The sequence below is a fragment of the Strix aluco genome, chromosome 6 (assembly GCF_031877795.1).
Source record: "Strix aluco isolate bStrAlu1 chromosome 6, bStrAlu1.hap1, whole genome shotgun sequence".
NCBI lineage: Eukaryota > Metazoa > Chordata > Aves > Strigiformes > Strigidae > Strix > Strix aluco.
The window spans coordinates 43396496-43404813 of NC_133936.1; the positions used below are offsets into that span (position 1 = coordinate 43396496).

An 8318-nucleotide genomic window follows, 5' to 3' on the forward strand; every position below is an offset into this window, starting at 1 on the left:
TAGCCTTTTCCTAGAAATCTCAAGAAAGCCAGGTTTCAGCCACATCTGTCGGCAGGCAATGGCACAGTGATCTGGAGTCTGGATCCCCAGAAAATGAGCTAATGGGAATGCAAAAAATAAAAGGTAGAGGACTGGGATATTCCCAAATCAGAGCCTTGATGCACATTGATAGAAGGGATGCTGCTCTGCAGGACCCTGTAGCTCTGTGAGGAGGACACAGGGAACCGCACAGACCTGCTACACTGGGAGGAAGGTAGAGGAGATGTTGCTGCCAGAGGCACACGCTTAACCACCAGCAAACCCAAGTCCTCCCAGTGACCCACACCAGCACAAGCTTGCTGGCTCCCCACACTTCACAATGCTGGCTGACAGAAGCAGAGCCACCTGCATCAGAAGGGTGCAACGGAGCACAGGGACAGTTTAGCAGCACTGCTAGAGCAGAAAGACCCAACAACATGGGCTTATTGGCCAAGGCTGCAGCCTGCCTGTGCTGACACAGAGGAATCCGCTTATTTTTTCGACCTCCTGCCTGTTTGGTAATGCTGCAAGGGAGGTTTTGGCAATGCCTGCAGCCCTGGGTGGAGATGTGGGACACGAGCAGGTCTCCCCAGCAGCCATACAGGGAAGCAGGATGCTGAGATGCACGAACGAGGGTCTTGCAGTTGAAAGGATCAGACCCACTTGAAAGATCACCAACCCAGGGGACACCAGCAGGACAGGACGACGTACACCCATGCCGAGCACATGCAAGAGAAGCATTTCTCTCAGCTGAGGATCTCCTAGAGCCAGGTTACAGCAGTGCCTTGCCAACATGCATCCCAGAGCACGGCCATGCTCCAACCCTGAGGCACTGCCCAACACAGCTAGCCAGAGCAACGGCCAGGACAGCAAGGGAGAAAGGTTTGGCTTATACATTTAACCATAGTGCAAATATCCATGTGCCAGGCAAGCACACACTTATGCACTCTCTGAAGCCTTTAGCAGCAAATGCTCCCACCATCCCCACCCCAACTCTCACTTTTCCAGCAAGCTCGCATATCAGCCTGTCTCCACCTTCTTACCCAACTGACCCCATCTTTCCCAGGGACCTATTTCTCCTCCTGTCAACCTAAAAACCCCAACAGGACTCTACTTCTTGCACCAATCTTTTTCATGTAGCTCCAGGAGCATTAACAGCCCCTGCTGACACCACAGCTTTCCTATGTCCTTAATTGGCCTACAGCCCCCTGCTCCTCTGGCCATCACTGCAGAAAACTCCCCAAAACCTTGCTGCAGCTCTACCCTTCCTTTTAAGCCTGTTCTTCTTCAGCAGTTTTTAATTGGGCACTTGATTACAGCCTGGGTAGGTAATGAGGCACCTCATTAACCCCTTCCAGGCAGTAACAGAGCGGGATGTGTTCATCTTTCTGGTTGAAGTGAGAGGGTATTCCCTGCCCTCTTTTCAATCCATCTCTGCCTCATCATGGAGGGCTGGAAAGGTGTTCTGGCAGCTGTGGGTGGCTCCCAGGCCACCAAGTATGATGGGACAAGCATAGGCATGCTGGCACGGGGGTGCAGGACATCATGGAGCGCTCTACTCTCCAAAACAGGGGGATGCCACCCAAAGCCCTGCAGGCTGGTGTCCCCGTGTACAGAAATTGTTGCCCATGTACTGTGGTGTTGGGGATGACTGCCGTGCAGCTCCAGGGCTGTGATGGCGTGGGGGGCCATGCATGGCTCCCCAAAACACACTGTGCCCCTGCGTGCCCTTGTCTCTGTGTGCAGGGGCGACGGCACAGCTCTGCGAGCTTGTGCGTGCGCCTGGGAGCCAAAATAACGAGGCTGTGTGGGAGGGAGCCTGGCTGTGACTCACCCACTGCTCCGAAATACCCTTTTCCTCAGAGGAATCAGCTTTTTCCTCTGCTCCTTGCTTTAAAGAGAGCTTTGAAGGGGTCTCCCCCCACCCCAAACCTGCAGCTTCGTTCTGGTGGTGTCACAGGTGGTAAGAGCCCACATGTGTGGCACAATTTGATAGTGAAAAGAAAGAAGCATCAGGGCATCCCAGAACACTGCTCAGCTGCCGGACTGCTGAGCTGGTCCTGCAATGTTTGGGGTTTTCTCCCTGAAGCGCCACCTCTCTCCAAATGCCTTTAGTGACTTGGCTAAGGTCATGGCAGTGAAGCCAGACAGGGCTTAGAGGTGTCCCTGGGTATTTCTGCTTCTCCTTGAAGACCTCCCATGGATGTAATCCTCTCTGTGACGGCAGAGCAAGGAAAAATTAACGTGACATGAAAAGGTAAGATCTCACATCCTTGACTGTGATCTCACCCCAGCCAAAGGAAACACTGGACTCTATATGCCCTCAAATGTAGCTGTGCTGGTCAGTTAAAATTACACATAGGTCAGTACACTGGTCCTGATGCAGAACAGGCAGAGGTGGCTTCAGTACGTGGCTTCTGCAAGGAATCACGGTGAGTGGGATAAGGAAGTATGTGATCCTTGAGAGGATGCTAGACAGCAACAGCAAAGCTAAAAATTTCTGAAATGATGAGAAATAAGCTCCATGCTTTGGACAGTGAAGGAGAGCAGCACGTAACTGAGGGGTGGAGGAGAGTCTCCATCACGCTGGGACTTTCCTATCGAGACAGAGCATCTTCAGCACAGGACAATCTGTTGCCTGGGGTGACTGGCTGCTGTTCCCTGGGGTGTTGTGCAGAAGGCTTGATGCCTCACTGGCGATTTCTACTGTGTGCTGGTGTGTGCTGAACTGCCCTCCTCCCTGTCTGCCACCTCTTGCACATGCGGGTGCCGGGGAGCACACATGGTCCCTGGGCGTGGGGGTCCCACAGTGTTGCCTACTCCATCCTTCCTGCAGGGCAGGTGTCCCTCTGCAGCCTGGCACAACCGATGCCAAGCGAAATGGCCACCCTGCTTACCGTGGTCATCATTATGCTCATCCCAGAGGTACTCTGCTCAAGCACCATCCTCTTCACCCCCTGTGAACCTCCTGCATTTTCTTTATAGAAAGGTCTTCACGTAATTGGACATGAAAACACTTAGTAAAAGGTCTTTTCATACATGCCGTCAGTCCTTCTTTTTTACATTTCTTCCCTCCTTTGATTCTACCCAATTAGCCTGTCACAGATAAGCTGTATTTCTTCTTCTAAAAGAGAAAGAGTATTTACTGTTGATTCTGTGCTTGCCACCTGTATTTTCTCTGTTGCTTCCCCCGCCACACCACCCTGGCTTCAATGGCTCTCTATCATGATTGCACAGCTTGTTTACTGATCTCTGACTCTGAAAGTTGACACTGTGCTCAAAGAAACCACCCTCCAGCACATCTCTCCATCCATTACTGCACTCTAACTTTGCTGCTCTCACTTTTGGCACTACAGTACAACAGCAATCCTGTAATATGGTCATTTTCACACAACTTCAAACCGAGCATCTTTATTAGCAGGTGCTAAATTGCTGCTCCAGCTGCTGAATGGTAACAATTAACTCAATTAACATCTAAACAGATGTAATTTTTGAGGAAACGAACAACATTAATAACCACCAAAAGGGGAAAAAGGCTGCAATTACAAATGTGGAAAAAATCATGCACAGCTACAGACAGGCGTGTGCTGTTTCCAGTGTCCCCTGGAGAGCTGTTAGAGCACGGCCCTTTCTCTGAGTGTTGGCAGTACGTGCAGCTCATAATATGCATCGTACTCACTGCTACGGCTGAGACTGTATCTGCAGTGGATGCAGCACAGCTTGTCTCTGCAAAAAGGTTTAAGAGGTGTGGGCTTCAGTGGTCATTCAGAGGCCCCACGCACGTTGCAAATACAGAGGGATGAGCCCCTTCCAGCAAAAGCAGAACTTTGCCAAAGCAGCTCACCAAACCACATTGCAAATGGTGTGCTTGAAAAAATATAGATAGCTTACTTTTCTCGCATCTCCCCGCTTCCTGGCTGTCGGTAGGATATGATGAGGACGTACTGGACGTGCAGATGTGTCGTGTGATGCATTGAACCACAGCAATCCGTTACGGAGCAGTCACATTCCACAGTTTATAACCCAAACATCCCCATGGGCTCCAGCCTTTTGCTGCCTGCTCCATCTGAGAGCCCTGGAGAAAACCTTCTGAGTGCTAAAACCCCACAGATACCAGATGACCACCTAAACTCATCACTGCACCAGCTTCATCTTTGCGGAGTCACAGTCTCTCCTAGAGAAAAGGCATTTATTAAAGAAACCAGACAAAAGCTACAAAGAAAAAAAAAAAAAAACCAACAAACCCAGGCTTCTGCAGGGCTCTAGCTCCAGCTTGGTGTTTGCTGTTTAGCAGGGGTGACCTCCCGCCTCAGCTCTGTGCAGCACACAAGGACATCTAATGGCATAACAACGCTGCGAACCACGTGATTTAAAAACCTTGTTACCACACCGGTGGAAACTTTGGTGAAAAATGTGAATTCCCAGCCTGAGCTGTGACCTTGCCCGTGCCCTCCAGCTTGCAGGTCTTGGGAATGTTTGCAGGACAAGACTTTGCTGCCCCAAACATTCATGGAAAGGAAGCTTTGTTGCTTCCAAACTGCCTATATTTTTATATCCACAGCTACTCCCTGCAAACTCAAGTCTTAAACTGCCGTTTCGGTGTCGCAAAGCAGCTTTCATTGAGAAGAGCTTTTCTCAGGGATGGTGAATGCTCAGGAAGCTCAGCAGACAGTGCGGTGCCAGGGCCCTGGCAACTTGCCTGCGCTGTCCCCAGGGTTGGATGGCATCTCCCCACCAATGGCATGGGGCTGTGGTTAGTATGTGCTCTCCCGGGCTGGGGGCAAGGCAGGAGATGATACCTTGGGTGGTAGTCTCAGGGCACTACTGGCCTTCTTCAGGGGGGATGAGCAAAGATGTTCTCTGTTTGGTCACCTGCCCTGAAAGAGTTCCCCCATGCCCAGCTCCTCTTGTTGCAACTGTTCATGAACCCCTTTTCCCCAGATGGTCATGCTCCCTACAAGCGAGGGACAGGACCCCTTCCCCTGGGTCCTTTGTGCCCAGGAGTGGGGCAGCAAGACAACATGGACACCAATCAGAGCTAGGGAATAAAAGGTCCCAAAGTGTCCAAGTGAACCAAGGACCAGGACATCCAGCTGCTGGAGATGCCCAAGGAAGGAAACACAGGCTGCTGAGTGGGAAAAACAGCCAGGGATGCTCCCAGCTGTGGGGTGCGAGGCAGCTGTGGGCTCCCCCCAGCACCCTGGCTTGGAGGAGGCGAGCGCTGCACCCGAGGACTCCCATGGCATCTCTGGAGGCACTGCCAAGAGGGAGTGTGCCCAGCCCTTGAAGACCCCGCGGCGCTTGGGGAATACGTGCTTGAGCCAGCCCCAGTGGGCAGATCCCGTAAGTGCAGATCTCTGTTAGGTTTAATGTTCAGATTAAATTTTAAAGAGCATTTAATTGGCAATCAGTCTGCTATTTCCATTTATTCATCCTGCATCTCGCTGCATTCGCTCGAAGGTAGGTGGCTTTTTCCTGGGCGGGGGGGGCACAGTTTGCTCCCACTGGCGATCTCCAGCCACGAGCAGCAAAGAAGGTGGGTGGGTCTCCCCTTGAACCCAAATCCCTCCTCTCAGAGACCGGAGAAGTTCTGGGTTGATTCAAGAGGGATTTGGCTTGATTTTGTCTTTTTTAAAGATTGATTGTTCACATACGTTTACATCTCATTCTAGATGTCAGCACAGGAGAAGTCAAAACCCAAATTTGTGTTGTGCTCGGTATCCTGGCTTTTCCACATTCATTTTCATTGCATTCAGGAGGAAAATAAAATGTGCTGGGACAAGCAAGAACATTCTCTTTTTGTTTCAGCCAATTCTCAAAATTTTGTAATTACCATTTAGGTCAGGGGTTTCTAAAGAAAGCAAACCCCAAGTTCCCTTGAAAGGAAAGACTGTGGTGTTTCACTCTGCTAGCAATAGCATGGTTCTCCAATGGTTTTCTGAAAACAGGATTTCGTCCCATTAATACCTCCCCATGAAAAGGCTCTGCTTTGACTAAACAGCATCTTTCAAGTGGAAGTGACTTCACTGAAAAAGTTTGGTTATAATTATACACAAATGAGGTAGAAGGGTTTTCGCCCTCTCGCCGGTTTATCTGTCTTTATTTCAGTGTAAATACAATCTCTAGAGTGATGCACTCGGTCACGTAGCCTGCGTCATGGCCGGTTGTTGACAGTGTTTACCCACTGCTTGCTGCCACCCTCTCTTTTAATTTTTAATTCACTGTAATTAAGAGGCCTACTGGAAACAAAGCAAACTTGGGGATAAAAATGCACAGGATTGGGTGAGGCAATGGCTTAACCCAGGTTTTGTTCTCAAAAAGGCAACTAAAAGAGATTCAAGACCTCTCCCAGTGCAAATAGAAACATCAGTCTCCATTTAATATTTATTAGTCTCCCATTCAGCTTAAGTGTTATGGACTGGACTGGCTGTTTGCAAAATATACGCACAGGCTGCGTTCCTGCAACAGCATCCCGGTATCGAAGGATGTTCTTCTGCTTTTCAGGCAACATGCAGCAAAAACATCTCTTGGTGTGTGTTCTCCAGTTATTTTTGCTTTTCTCCCCAGTGGCAGTGGGCCAGTGATTTGGGTAACGATACCTGTGCAATTATTTATCACCAGTCAGTATTTAGTAGGGGTTTATCCGGCCACAGGTAGATCATCATTTCCTTCTGGATGAGAAGATGGAGGCTTACACCTTAACGTTACTCCGGGATCACCATTTTGATGGGCTGCCGACAGGATGGTTTATGTTCCCCTAGAAATCAAGATTGCTGCCAAGGCTTCCCAGGGCAAGTAGCAGCACCCCCCTGGGCACCCAGCCTGGCGAACCCCAGCATTGCCCAGTTCCCCTCCCACTGCCATATTTACTAACAAGCTGCAAAACCACTGCAAGATAATAAATGCTGCTTGCTGGGGGATGAAAAGAAAAAGAAGACAGCTGTTCTTCTATCCCCTGAAGACATGTTTTACCAAGACAGAAAGGCACTTGGGTTTTGGTTTTCGATGAGGACAGAAACAGAAGCAGTGCTTGAGGGTGCCTCTCCAGTGGTTCCACAGGTGGGAGGTGCAGCAGCATCGCCGGCACGGGTTTTGTCTAGCCATGGTGCATGAGTTCACCACTGTGGTGTCCCAGGCTTGGTTATCCTGATGGGAAAAAAAGAGACAGAAATAAAAACAAGGAGGGCTGTCCTTTTGGCTGGATAATCCGTTGCAGACCACTGGACAGGTATGGATGTCCCCCAAACCTCTGTGCTAAGTCTCAGCAGCTGTGCTGGTCTTAAATCCCAAATGCCACAGTGCCACGTGGCCTGAGCCCACGCCCAGATGGCACAGGTGGGTTTTCCACTCACCCAGGCGTGAGCTGTGACTGGCCCCAGCAGCAGAGAGGACACAGGGGGGTGTGAGCACTGAAGGAGTCTCCATTTTAGTCCCCCATGCCTGCAGAGTGACTGAACCAGCCGTGCCCCATCCCCTCCCTCCTGTGGACACTGGGGTGCCTTCTGCAACAGGGGTGACAGCACCTGACTCCTGTCCTCCAAGCTGCTTTAAGCCTGATGGGATCACCCTGCTGCCCACAGGTCTTGCTGCTCACCTGCCTGGCTGCATCTTCCCTGGGCAAACCTGCTCACAGAGGAACATATGAGTCCTGAAGAGCTGCTACAGTGCAGACCTGTCTCCTCTTGAGCCCCAGCTGGGGCTGCCCAAGAATGCGGGAGCAGGAGCTGATCACACCTGCTGCTCCATCAGGATGCTCCAGGTGCCCTGGTGTCCCACGGCACGGCTCTGCACCTCCTTGTGCATCTCATGCTCTGGAAGGTCTTGTGGGGACAGTGGGAAGCCAGGATGCATGAGGCCATCAGCAACAATTATGCTTTTGCTTTTGGGGCCGTTGGTCCCAAGAAAGAGCCTTTCCAGCAGGGCAGGGTCTGAGCAATCTCCTCTGCATCTGTAGGCATGAAGTGCATGCCTGTTCTCTAATGAGGTTTATTCATGTCAGTGTTTCTCGGTATTATGTGCAGTATCTGGATAAAATAACCCTGTTTCTCAGCGGGGAGTCTCCAGCACAGTGGTCTACACAAATACAATAACAAAACTCAGTTGCTTTTTCGAGCAATAATGGAAGTCATTCAGTATATGAGCCAATTCCCATCTCTTTTAGCATCCACTTGGTCTTTACTCCAAAGCTTTTTGGAAACCCTTAACTGGTAGCTTTGAAGCATTTGGAAAAAAAATGGTTTCCCCTCTTCACTGATGTACTGTCTCTTTTTTCTGCCAAAACCCACACTTTTTTTGCCAAA

The 8318-nt window shown here is 50.3% G+C and overlaps 1 long non-coding RNA gene across 1 annotated transcript in view; it reads right to left on the reverse strand.

Annotated features, from left to right (window-relative positions):
• LOC141925001 (uncharacterized) overlaps window positions 1–4318 on the reverse strand; it is a 29694-nt gene extending 25376 nt beyond the window's left edge. Inside the window, exon 1 of the long non-coding RNA XR_012623724.1 lies at window positions 3910–4318. This is a non-coding gene — a long non-coding RNA (uncharacterized LOC141925001). The remainder of the gene's footprint in view (window positions 1–3909) is intronic.
• Window positions 4319–8318: the final 4000 nt, after the last annotated feature.